Raw genomic sequence first — 12,447 nt, forward strand, 5'->3', positions numbered from 1 at the left:
CCTGGACTTTGCTTTTTGATGACCACAAGGGAGGGTAGGAAGGGGAGCAGGGTCAGACAACGGGCCACAGCAGAGCTGGAGCATATGGCCCATGTCAGGCAGCAGCTGCCCTCCCACCCCACTGCTGAAAGATCTGCCCCAGGCTGACAGAAGCACTCGGCCTTTGACATTGTTTTGGCCCTTGAAGAAAGAAGGTTTTATTTGTATCTGTGGGCTGGGCCCTAGGACAGGGGAACAGTTGGCTCCTCCTGGCCTGTCTCCCCTGCCCACCCGGTCCCCACTCTCCTCCCAGCGAGGAGTTTTCAGTGCTGAGAAGGTCATTTTGCCAAACATCTTTTCCAGTCATCTCTAACAACAGCCCGCTCTGCTTAACAAAAACCGCTCCTTGCGCAGGGCCCGCAATCCCCAAGCTCTGAACACCGAAGGGAACAGGCCTGGCTTTTAGTCCCTGCGGCAGGATCTCTGAACCAGCCTCTCCAGTTAAATACACACTGCTTTGCTGGATCAAGGCCAAAAGAAAAGTTTCCAATGCCTTTCTCGAGCTTTCCCTGTTCTGCAGACTCAGGGGCCTCACCGTTCAGCTGTTTGGTCCAGTGGGTTTGGAAATTACTCGCAAAAGCTTCTTATTTCAAACACAGCTGGTGGTAAGGAATTGCATTTCAATACTTTGTTATGGCCTGCTAGTATCCCAGGAGCTTTCTGTGCCTGTAGTTATGATTACCAGGGAAACGCATAATGGAATGAGCAAACAGTTTAATCTAATACACACCTGTATAACAACAGCATTAGTAGTTGCCATGCAGTATAGTGAGCACAGCACCTTCCCTGGTTATACAGGTGCTCCCTGGGTTTTTTAATGAGCTTGTATGTCCCCTGTAATTATCATACAGTGCTTGGTGTGCCGATACGTAACATTTCTAGCATTGCTACCTGGCAAGAAATATTTGAAACTCCCCAGAGAACAGAATTATCTTAAGGATGGCATAAAGGATAATGACAAAATCACAATTCACATAGTGAGAATAATAATGAATTAAGGTGATGGTATTTCTCAATCTTATTTCCAGCCTGAATGAATTGAATTTGTGCCAATTTCTTTTCTTGCTACTGGCTTGTTAGATGGGATTCTGCTAGAGATGGATACTGCTGCCTGCAACTTTGAAATGTTACAAGACAGCAATTTTTATATTACTAGTTTGGCTACAGTATCCTTGAAATTATAAATAAACCAAAAGTAGAAGTGCCAATGTTGTAAATACCACCAGGAAACTTACCTAATATTGATTTATTCATTTAATTTTTAATAAATAGAACTTTCGTTCTCTTCCATGAAAATTTGCTGCAGGCTTCAAAGCATGGTATCATCTTTTACTATGTTGTTTAAGGAAATATACATTTTTAATGCCACATGAATGCAGCTTAGCATATTCATCTGACTCTTGCCACGGCTGGTTCTTTAGTGCTTCCACTAGTCAATCAATCTGACATTTTACCCACTCTCTGCTTCACTTTTACCCCCACTGCTCAAAATTTTAGATTTAGATTTTCTCTCTTCCTAGGTCCAGACTTAAAGCATCCTCACTCTTTTTTCTGATTTGATAGATTTGGAAGAAAGGTGTGGGTGCATGGTCAGAACAACCCCCTCCAAAGAGAAAACCAGGAGTCAGAGGAAAGGTTTGGGTAAAATCACACTTACAATGAGATTACTGCAGCTGACCCAGCTAATAAACATTCTGACTGCAAATGTTCAATGTTAATTTGTCTGTGAGAATTGATGGATATTAACACAGCCTAAAGAACATGCTGCGAACATTTAGAGCTGGAGCTCCCACACTGTGAGGCTGACTGAAAACCAGGCCTGGTTTCCTGCTTATTCTTGCCAACATATGCTAATAGCAAAATATTTTAAAGTTATTTTTAAGACCACTGTGGACCAATTCAGAATTAATCCTAAACTCATGTAACAAAACACAGAAAAAAGGGCTTGCCCTTAACTATTTGTGTATCTTTACTGCAAAACTAGGAGATACGTATTTCAATCTAGAGAAATAATTCAGTCCAGGACATGGGATTGTGTGTGCAGCTAAAGTTTATCATGAACACTATGATCAGCTGGGGCCAGGAAGAGGTATCAGATCTCTCCAGGAAGAGGTATCAGATCTCTCCACAGCACCAGACAACCAGTCTCAAATTACTAAATTATTTTTCCCATCTCCTGGACCAGGGTTTTGATCCAGCAGGTACCACAGCCAGATCCGAGCTCCCATGCCCATGATGTCAAACAGGACAAGCACAGCTCCCCCGCGCTGGTCTCCCGAGCCCTTTGTGCAGCCTCCCTTCAAACGGTACGTGATGGCTTCTTAGTGTGATTCTTTTGCAAATTACATAATTCTCTGAACAACCGTGTAATAACATTATTCTTTATTGCTAATAGCCAACCACAAAATGGAAAAGACCTTGAGATGCAAAAGGTGGGAGGCAATGATAGCTCCCTTCTGAAGAAAATAAGGCATTTACCTTATAAATATAAAATGATCAAATAAAGCAATTAGTGCAGGATTGCACATATATAGAGTGATTCACCTCTAATTGGGTTGTTCTGAAAGCAAATTAACTTTGAAATGAGGAATGCTAAAAAGATTTCAAAAAATATGGAATCCTAATTACTGCAGAGGAAGGAGCTTGGCAAAGTTTAGCCAAACGCTGGTACAAACGTGCATGGAAGCCGTGATACGTTGCTTTATTTTTTAAAATAGACTTTCTGAAGGACTAAAGAAATAGAAGCTTCTTTTTCCTCCATGAAAAAGCAACTTACTTCCAGCTAACAAGTCAACAGTCATTTCTGGTATGCAGGAAAGTTATAAGCTAGACATCCCTCCTATACCATGATCTCTGCTCCAAGCTCTGCTCTGCCTTTAAACCCCAGGCAGCCTTTTGAAGGCCTGGGTGATATTCTGGCTGGAGAATGATTGACAGCCTCACTGCAGATGTTTCCACCCAAGGGAGCATTTCTCATCCCTTCCCCCACTCCATTTATAACCAATGGCTAGAAATCCCTGGTGAGACATGCGATGTGTGCTAGACATCACCTAGCCTGGTAGTAGCCCCTGCCCACTTTTCGAGCTGAACCAGGAGCAGACCCTTAGTGGGTCTGTCAATGGGCAAGGGCATGGCAGTGACAAGGCCGCAGCTGAGCCCTCCTGGCAGGGTGTGCCGTGCAGCACAGGCACCCACATTGCTCTCAGAACAGCGTCGTGCTTCTAAGGAGGCTTCCAAACCTTTACCGGTCATCTCCAGAGCAGCCCAAGCCCCACATTCATTTGCATTCTTCAGCACCAGTGCCGTATATTAGATTCAACCAGATTCATACCTACAGCCATTTTGCTCCTTGAGTGTTCTGATTGCAGTTTATACAACTCCTTGCAACTGAAATCACATTGCCTACAGCCTTTTATTGATAGACTGGCAAGGTAATTAAAAAGGAGGCTTTTCAAAAAAATCTTGTATAAACATTGGGAGAATAAATCCATATGATTACTCTTTCACCTCGAAGAAGGACAGAGGAGAACATCCTCACAGTTACAATGATGTTCTAAAAAAATCTATTAGAACTGATAGTGCCACATATCTTATGTATTATGAATGTACTAATATATAATAGTTTTTTTATAAATATTAATAAGAGCTCACATCTAAAGAAGGAGCTTGGAACTTACATTCTTAATCCAAAATTCACATCATCTCTAAAAATACATATGCATTTCATTAATTTAGACCAACACCTAGAAGCATATAGTTGCAAAAACATCTACCAGAAGGGAATGCAAACACAGCCCCACCACCACCTTCTTCATAGTCTCTGTCTTAACCTGTGCAATGGTCTGAAGGAGCATTGTCTCTCACAGTGGAGACCCAGGCACGTGTGGCTCCATGGAGGAATGATTCTCAGATTAAAGCAGGGCACTCCCCTGCTGCATGCCATGCGTACAGAAGAGACAGTGCCTTGCACTCCCTGCAAAACTGACAGACTAAACTGAAAAAGAGCTACAGTGGTATCAGGCACTAACCACTATCAGGTAGTGTAGGTGTGATGGAGAAAAAGCAATCAAGAGATCACTACTAAAAGAAACAAGACATATAGTTTTGATTGGAAAGGCGCAAATGAGAAGCTACTTGCATGCAAAATTGTTTGAAGTTTTTCACAAAAATTACTCTCCCAATTCCTGTTTTATTCCTTCCCTGCTGAAGAATTTCTTCAGATACCTCTCTTGCCAACCACTAACAAAGCTTGGTGAGGGTTCAAATATCTTTTAAAATGTTTTCCAGACATAAAACATTTTACTGCTAGTTGAATTCCTTTCACTGTCTGGAATTTGTGCTCATCTCTCAAGGATGCTTTTAAAAACCTCATGAGAATGAATTGGTCTGGATAATGCAGAAGACTAAGTACAATAGCAAGAATTTCACCTTTACTCACTGGCTGCAATTTAGAATTCAACAGCTCGGAATAGCTATTCCGATTAAATCGGTGCACAGCTTCACATGGATATTTTATATTCTGTTTAAGAGAGGATGATGTAGGCTTAACTCAGCTCAGCTTGGGACCAAAAAATAACAAGATACATCATACTGTAGACCAAAAGAAGAACAGCCTCCATTTAGTGCACTTAGTTTTAAAACAGTGCACCCTGACAAATGGGCACCAAGGTGTTCTCCTCTGGGCTTGTGTGGACAATAGCTTCCCTTCCCTGCCTGTTTGTTTCTAGCCCATTTGTTGCCCATGTCTCCAGACCCTCTGCCAACTAGCAGACATAACAATTAAAAATAATGCTACAGAAAAAAAATTGCCCTGTGAAAAAAGTTACAGGCATGAAAATTGGATGATATTTTTCCACTAACACAAAATTGTGTAGCAGACAAAAGAAAACAGTGGGGCTAGATATCATATATTAGTGGATTATCATTATTAAGCACTTCCTTCCATGACTGCACCCTTAGCTGCAAACAGCTCAGCTGTTCAGATTAGGGACTACCAGAAGTGCAGACTGTGGCTAGACAGATCCGCAATGAATTTCCCTCTCATTAACATAAATCCAGTGTTGACATCTGAGAAGGAAGAATAAGTTCTTTGTGTCATTATTAAAAATATTAAAGACTATTATTACACAGTGTTTTATTGCTAAATGGTTTTAAGATATGCCTTATAGATCTTTCTCCATTAATCAATAAGATAAAATGCTAATTATAACCACAAAGATTTTAACTGGGGTTTGAGTGAACAGAGCTGTTCTTGGAGAAAAAGCAATGCATTAAAATATTGACTGTTCGTATATAACAAATACGTTAGGAAAGCATTGATCTGAATTATGCCACCTTAGTCATACTTTGTACATCCTTTAAGCTACATAAAGGATACAACAATTAAATTGATAGGGCAGCCACTTTTTCTGGCAATACAGCAACGGTTTTGCGTATCATGCTTTTCATACACATATTTTTATATTACATCTATGAATAGATAGGACACAGAGAACTTGAATCTATCAACTTCACATAACTACATGTAGCAGAGAAATGAGCATTGTGGCATTCATTCAGCCGGACAAAACAAAGCCAAGCTGTATGACAGAGGGCCAGCTGGACATGCTGTTTCACACTTGCCTGACACCTGGGAAGGGAAGTGGCTGCAGACAACACAGACACTCCGTTCTCCCAGAAATTTTAGTTCAGCATCCAAAGAACGATACAGACCAATACTAGCAGAAAAACAGTGCATTTCTTCTCAGGGCCAAACATTTGCTCACATACTAAGCGATTTAAATTGGAAGACTATCACTGTACCACCTGGAACAACCACCATTGTTCAAGTAGCTACTGGTTGACATGAGCCCTGAGCTGGGTACGTAGGAACAACAGCAACACAAAGAATTCATATATAATCAAGACTTAAGTGTTAAAAATTATTAAAGCATTGTATAAGGAAATATAATAGAAATTGCAAACAGTAGAATGAAATAATATAAATAAAATATTTTTATCTTATTTGACCAGCTGCTAAATTTATATATATGTTTTATTTCAAGCAAACTCAGGATTTGGTGTTTAAAAATTAAATTCCCCCTCTCTGCGTGAGTCACTGTCTTGTTAACTGGTGACCTACTTAGCTGGTAGGCTTTACCATTGTTTCGCTTTCTGTTCTCGATTGATCAGATTTTTGCTGCAAGCACAATCTTCAAGACCTTCCTCCCGGGTTCATATTTAACTCATCTCTTGCATTTTCCATGGGTTATTCTAAGAGGCACTTTCACACTGTCATCCCATACAGAAACTGATGCCTTTTAGATGCCAACTGAAACATTCTCCTTTTTGCTGTACCTATCCTATTATGTCTAATACAGTCCCTTGTTAGATGTGCATTCAAAGCCATTTATAAGGCATGAATACATAAAGATCAGTTCATTGAACCATATGCTATGAATATACAGACACTTAAATGTTGTACTTTCTATCAAAACCTCTCAAATAATTAAACACGCACATCACAAGGTGAAACAAGCTTCATGGCAGTAATTTATTTCATTATTTCAGTAGATACTGGCACTTCCTAAGCACTGAAGGTGCATTTGTCTTCATACCAGATCTGCCCACATCAAATATGGGTAACGAGGACAGCTGGAGGAACTTGGGACAAATACTCTTAACAAGCTTTCCTCTCAGCCAGTCAGCACATTAGCACCAGGGAATAATCCCATACAGGAATATTTCTCCCTTGATAGAGAGCCTTGACTCTGTGTGCAGGAGGGGGGTATGCTAAAATACCAATTTAAAAAAACCTTAAATTTCTTTTAATACCTGTTTGCTTTCTTTCCAAAAAGCCACCCATCCCCAAAGTTCAACAGTAAGGTTATTCTGAAAGCAAACAAACAAAACCCAGGAACAACCAAATCTCCCCTACAGACAGCTTCCCAGCTTTTCGTTGTTTCAGAAGAAGGTTAGGAGCAGAATGAGAGGAGCAGAATGAGAGGACCCGTGCCCCCTTCGGGAGATGGAGTCCTGACTCAACACAGCCCACAGCACCAGTCTCAGCATGCCTTCAGCATCAGTTGGGGTGAGCTGCTGTTCCCCAGGAGCTGCTCATTAAGATGCCCCTTCAAAACACACAGATCTGCAAGTCAGCGAATTCCAGTGGTTCTGTGAGAAGGCACTCGGCAACAGCACCGAGCAGAGGTTTGTCAGGGAAATCCCTCCACTACTGTGTTTCTACAAACACCACACGCAATCACTAATGAAGAAAATTCTTCTTTCTCCAGAGGTTTCTCCCTATGGGCACCTTCTGGCAATTAAGTTGGGAGTTACCCATTAGTGTTTGCAATTCCTATTATAATCTCAAAGAATTCATTTCTCTAGCAATCTTGCAATATAAGAGGGATATGTTGCATCCTGTGTTTTACTCAATGAATCGCCTCTTGGTAAAGTCTGTTGACAAATCAGAATTGCGACATTTCACTGAGATGTCCTCTAAAAAACATTCCTGGTGATCTTTACATGCAACAATTAGTGTAAAGGCTAGCATTTCATCTGATGCCAGTCCGTTATACTTGCTAAATGCCACTACGTAAGTTTTTCTAACGACCTTTGTATGTCTTTCTACTTTTCTCTCCTTGGTATTTCAACAAGATGCCCAGAGTCTCTTGGGAGAAAAGAGAATTGAATACTTATTCTGTGGCACTTCAGAGAAGTGGTCTCCAAAAACACTAACCTCTACCACCTTTGGAGACATAACTAAATGTCACCAAGGAATTTCTCATCTCTTGAGGCAAATTAAACAGAGATTGGTCTCAGTTGCACATTTGACAGCTGCCATTCAAACTTCCAAGATATCTTTTTTCCCCACCTTCATCTGGCAATTCATACTCTGCCGAGTTCCCAGTAGGTCAATGCCACCTGCTGCCATGGCACCAGTAGACTTCGAGGAAAAAAGGTCCCAAGTCCTGAATTAATGTTACCCTGAGACCAGGCACCACATTAGCAGTACGGTGAGGGAAGGATGCACTGCGTCTGCTTCTGCCTAGTTCATTAAGGATACAGGTACTGCAGTGCTATCTTTTGTATAAAATTCTGTTTCCATTACTACACAGTAAGTTTTGTTTCTCTTTAAATGTTCATTTCCAAATAAATCATTTTCAAATGCCACAGTAAAAACCATCCTTTTTAAGTTATAATTGCTATTTACCATTTCTTAACTTTACAGGTGTTAAGACTATTGTTTAACTCTTATTGAGGTTTTTTCCCTTCTTTTTTGCATGTAATGACTGCAAGGCAAAACAAGGGAGATAATCTCCCCACACTGAATGTATGCTGTTTACTCTGTACTGTGACTGTTCTTACTAAAGGATGTTATTCTATACTTTGGGCTGATTAAGGCCTTGAAATTCAGTAGATTAGATTACTAACCAGATACTGGAGCTAACAGTAGTTGCTTTCCGCATTTGTGGCAATGAGCAATAGCATAAAGCTCGAGAGAGACAGAACGAATTCTTTGAAGAAAAAACCGCAGATGAATTTGCTCTGGTTGGTACCCAGCGTGGTGCACAACACGAAGCACGCTGCCCCAAACGTGCCACAACCATGGGAAATTCCACACCAATTGCTTAACTTGCAAAGCCAAGTTATATTTTGCTAATTCCCTCTTTAGGCAAAAATGCAATCTCACACAGTTGTGGACTCAGTACTCCTCAGTTCAGCCACTGCTGCCAGCCCAGGAGCCAGGAACACCCCCCATGCAGCACCAGGGGACCCAGTGCTCAGCCTCCTCACCTCTCTGCTGCCCAGCAGGGAAAACGCAATGGGGTTACCCCTCTTTACTTTTGCATCAGAAGAGAGCACTTTCCCTGAGCCCTGAGAACATGCAGCTCCTTCAGAAAACACCTAAGGAAGAAGCAGCACCAGGGTGTCTCCCAACATCTCCTGCCCACACCTATTCTGGAAGGAACAGCTGCACAGGAGAAGCTGTACTTAACACCTTATTGGGACTAATTGATCTAATTGACATTGTCTCCTGCCTACTTTCATTAGGAATTATTACTATCTTGAATAAAAAGAATGAATATGCCATGATCTGTCCTACTTCTGCAATGTATCTTCATCAGTTTTGCATTCATTTTCAAAAATTAAAGGAAAAATTACAAAAAAGCTCATACCACATTCCTCGTGTATTTGCTGTATGTCCTTACAGGTCTGTTGAAATAATATTAGCAGAAGTTTTTAACCAGCTGATTGATAACACCTCTGAAAAGTTAATACACATTGAAGAGAAGATGCTGAGTGACATGACTCAGGCTGCAAGCTGCAAGAGTATCTGTGCTCTGTAGTTGTCCTTGAAAACAACTTGTTATGCACATTTTGTGCTTATTAGTATAGAAACCAAATTCATATATTTGCAAATGATGCAAAGGTTTCTACTGGTGATTACTCCATCCTAGGAGTGTCCTTGGTAATCTCATACTTGCTCACCTCCCCTTGCAGAGCATATAGCTCAGCTTGCAAGTGCCAGGGTGACAAAGCTGAAGCTTGCACTCATGTAGCAGATCAATCACTTGACTGAAAGATACACAGACACAGAAAACATGTTTTATATCTGTCATATTCAAGGGTAAACTTCCAGCACTTGAAAAAGCTGCTCAGATAACTCTGGAAAGCAGACAGTTGTGCTAGCCTCTGTGTCTAATCAAAAGAAAAATATGTTGTCTGTTTAACAATACCAACAATTTTGAGACTTCTCAAAGCAGTTAACCTATAAGCAGAGATCAAAGGCATCTGAAGTTTGGCTAAGAACTAACATATGATTGAAAACCCATGATGTAAATTGTAGTCATTGAAAAGTCAAGCTGAGCCATCAAACAAAAAATAGTGTCTACATCCTGACATATCAGGGAATAGACATTGTACTTTTCAGGTGATAAACAACTAGAGAACACAAGCTTCAGATCATGAGAAACCTTCATGCTTTATACTGCAGTCTGGTTACATCAATTGGAAAGTTCAGACAAACTTTGTTTTAGGGTGTTAAGAGTTGAAGGTCATGCTGCATATCACCAGAATGAAAAATTCTTATTTCTCATAGAAAGTCCTAGAATACTACCTTTTGCCTGATGCTGCAATTGTCTACACTGATTAAAAGACACAACATGTGGTATGAAATGGCTGATGACAACTTTTGAGCACCCACCTCTGCTGGCAAGGACTAAGAACTTGTTGAACAGCAACCAGTGGAAATCATTCCATCAACATCTTCCTTTCAAACAAAAGATGTTTTAAATAGTAGCATTAATGGAAATTCTATTTGTAGGGATATTTCCACTTTTCTTCCAAATTCAGCATTCCAGGCTTTCCCACAATCTCCCTGTCATATCCTTGGTCTTGTTACTGTCCTCCTTTGTCTTATTATGCAAAGGGGGTGGCAGCATTCTGCTACTCAGAGTATCTGCTGGACTAACTGAATTCCTGCCAGCATGGGGGAGAGATGCCATGGAAAGGAGCGAGGAGGGAGATGCGTCCGAGATGACTGCACAGATGCTCCTTCCACCCAAGGTCTCCTGTGCCACAATGACATTGTACACTCATTCACACACAAGTTCATGCCACAGCAGTCACACACCATTATTCATGTTATGCTTTTAAATATGAGACCAGAACCATCCTCTGCACTTGCACCCCAGACAGCACATTAGCACAGACCTCCTGTACGTCCCGTCTTCTCTAAATTATGCTACAGAGATCAGCAGCCAGCAACAAAACCGAGCATCCTCACGAACACAGGTCCCTTTCACATGTCTAATCCCACCAAGAATTTACTCCAACACATAGGAAAGGCACTGCAAACATCCCAGCCACGTGCATTCGCAGTGTCAGCAGCAGAGACCTGCAAGATGGTCAGGCTGCACAGGGAACAGTGGCCCCTTAGACCCATAACCAGGGGCACACAGGTCTTGTGCTATTTTTTTCTGCTAGGGAAATAAGGCAATGCGACTTGTCTGTTTTCATTCCCTCCTGCCCCAGTAACCCTTCACTAGCTTCTCTCAGCCACATCTGGCACAGAGTAGAGATATCAAACTTTTGTTGCAACTGGCTTCACGAGAAGAGGTGTTTGTGTGGCGGAGAGAGCTAATAGCAGTACTATGGAAATAAAGCCATTAGCTCGTGCTCCAGGCTTTTATCAAGCACCAGAGAACTTTTAGGGGCAAAGGACAGAGAGTAAGGAGGGATGCTTTGAAAGCTTCAGGCTGCAAGTCAGAGCTCATGCCTCATTAGACAGCAGAGAATCCAAATACAAGATGTACATCTATAAACAAGAATCAATACGCAGGCCTTGTTAATTCAGCTGTTCATGGAACAACATGTTTTCATTACAGTCATGAATTACAGCAACCCACTGAGGGTAAAAAGGGAGCTTTCAAAATGCAATTATGCCAAAGCCAAAGTCAAGGCTCAAGGAACATTGTCAATAAAATGAAGGTTTGAGTCTGTTTTGAAAAACAGTGTTGACATCTGGCCAATGTGCACTGGATGGTTCTTGCTCCTCTGTTCATTAAAGCTTTTAGACCACTCTGCAGTATAACGAAGCATTAAAGAGACTAAATGCTGAGAGAATCAGGCCCCTTCTTGGTTTACTGCATACTACAAAGACAATTAGCAGCTGTTAAATTACACTGTAATTTGCCAGCACCTCTTCGCTTTATTAAGAAGGACCAATTGATACTTCAGTGGCTAACACTACATATTGGAGGTGCAATTAGGTGCTATCTTTAGTTAGTTTGCCTTAAGACTTTTCCCATTTAAAACTATGCCTCTTAAGAACATTGCAGTTCTGGCAGCAGTGTAAAGAGCACTAAATATAATTATATCAAAACCTCCTCGCTCTCCAGGGAATGATCAGAGCTTTTAGGGGTTTCACAGATTAGCATATATTAAACCATTAAGGGCAGGATGTGAAGTGCCAGGTTAGATCTTCCACTTCTGACCAGTGGGAAAAATCTTCAAACTGGGCAGGCCCAATAGCTGACGACTGCTGTCGTTAATGAGAAGGATCACCTGAAGGATCAGGATCCTGCAGGATCAAGACCTTTCCATGCAGCAATCAATTAAAACATCTGCATGAATTGATCAGATTTCACACATACATGTGCTATAACACAGAAAATAACTTCGAGAGCAAACAGCCAAATAAAAACCTTAAAACAATTTCCAGTATCTGTATTTATGTCTTTGTTACAGTGACATCCAGAGGTACTAGGTAACAACTGAAGTTCCCAAGTAGGAAATGACAGAGTTCACTTCCACAAGACTGTAACTGCAGGTCAGAGATGTATAAGTTACTGGGTTTTATATGAGAAGCATAAGATGGAAATTCCATTGAAACAAGTTTATTAGAATAGAACCCACATCCCC

The sequence above is a fragment of the Pygoscelis adeliae genome, unplaced genomic scaffold (genome assembly GCF_000699105.1).
Source record: "Pygoscelis adeliae isolate BGI_AS28 unplaced genomic scaffold, ASM69910v1 Scaffold387, whole genome shotgun sequence".
NCBI classification, from domain to species: Eukaryota; Metazoa; Chordata; class Aves; order Sphenisciformes; family Spheniscidae; genus Pygoscelis; species Pygoscelis adeliae.